This window comes from Nomia melanderi, unplaced genomic scaffold, assembly GCF_051020985.1.
Source record: "Nomia melanderi isolate GNS246 unplaced genomic scaffold, iyNomMela1 scaffold0260, whole genome shotgun sequence".
Lineage (NCBI taxonomy): Eukaryota > Metazoa > Arthropoda > Insecta > Hymenoptera > Halictidae > Nomia > Nomia melanderi.
The window spans coordinates 33983-35000 of record NW_027475375.1 but is presented as its reverse complement, the minus strand read 5'-3'; the positions used below and the strand labels follow the sequence as shown (position 1 = coordinate 35000).

The following is a 1018-nucleotide window of genomic DNA, read 5'->3' as shown; positions in this document are numbered from 1 at the left end:
GGTATCCGCGGGCGGTCGTAATTGAACGACGCACGACGCCGCGAACACTCACGCGAGTCCATACAAACGATTCCGATCGTTTTGCAACAACTAGAACGTACACTGTCCGTGAAATTCACAGAATTTTCGCGTGTCCGCGACAAACGCCGACGAGACACCCATCGTTCGCTCGTACGTAGCATCCTTCTCTTAACCCGACTCAGAAACGTTCTTTGCGCCCTTCGGTAAAAAAACGTTCGATCCGAAGAGGTGAACGACGGCGGGGATTTGACAGAGCTACGCAAGCAGTGTATGGTACGTAAACGACCCTCAGCCAGGCGTGGTCCAGGAATTGTATCCGTGGACCGCAATGTGCGTTCGAAATGTCGATGTTCATGTGTCCTGCAGTTCACACGTTGACGCGCAATTAGCTGCGTTCTTCATCGACCCACGAGCCAAGTGATCCACCGTTCAGGGTAATCGTATAAATTTTATATTTCACATATATAATTTTATTCTCATTTGTTCGACCTAATATCTCTCTTCTTTCAAAGAGAAGATAAAAGTTGATACCTGAATCTCCGACCAGCGCGCGAAGGAGATTCAGGCGTCGCCTTGGAGACGACACCGAAGCCTTTCGAGACGAAAAACGTTCAAGTAATATGTATATATTTCTCGACGTTCCGGGCGTATAGTGCATTCAAAAACCCGCGAAAGACGCAGAAGACTCGCACGCGTGGAAACGACGGGGATATATTTTGTATCCTACCCGATACTGAATCCATCGCGTGCAGTCGACCCTCGCGTTCTTCCGATCAGACGCATCTATTGTTGCGCGCATGTTTTCGCGTCGCATCGCGCGAAACGTTGCACGAATCGTACCGATCGATCGATTGAAAGCAAATAATGAAAAAAGACTTCACAGCTGGCTCTTTGCCGGTCATTCGTCCCATGTTATCTCTTGCCGCGAAATTGGCGCGCAAGAGTTGGGTGTCAGACGCGCGGCTTTAAAACGAGCTTCACGGCCGGTCCCTTCGTT

At 49.7% G+C, this 1018-nt stretch overlaps 1 non-coding gene across 1 annotated transcript; it reads right to left on the bottom strand.

Moving 5' to 3' along the window:
• Positions 1-303: 303 nt before the first annotated feature.
• Positions 304-458, bottom strand: LOC143175936 (5.8S ribosomal RNA). Its single transcript, XR_013000570.1, has one exon. It is a non-coding gene; the product is annotated as a 5.8S ribosomal RNA (ribosomal RNA).
• Between the last annotated feature and the right edge of the window lie 560 nt (positions 459-1018).